Genomic DNA, 280 nt, shown 5'->3' with positions numbered 1-280 from the left:
ATGTTCTTAGTCATTCATGTTTGAAAAATTCTCACTTATCTTTGAATTAAGTACAACTTTGACAATACAGAGAAGGTGAATGCATATTAGTCGTTTGATCGAGTTATTTGTTTTATCTTAACTATTCTGATTTAGTTACTACAGAAAAATATACATTATTTTTAAACACTTGTAATTGTTAATTATTATTTTTTAGAATTAAAATATTATTTTAAAACTTTGAAACAATTATGCATATTTTTTGCCACTCAAATTAATCTTAATTAGAGATTGAATGTAG

Source organism: Lupinus angustifolius, chromosome LG04, assembly GCF_001865875.1.
Source record: "Lupinus angustifolius cultivar Tanjil chromosome LG04, LupAngTanjil_v1.0, whole genome shotgun sequence".
Taxonomy (NCBI): Eukaryota; Viridiplantae; Streptophyta; class Magnoliopsida; order Fabales; family Fabaceae; genus Lupinus; species Lupinus angustifolius.
Note: the sequence above shows the minus strand (reverse complement) of the source record.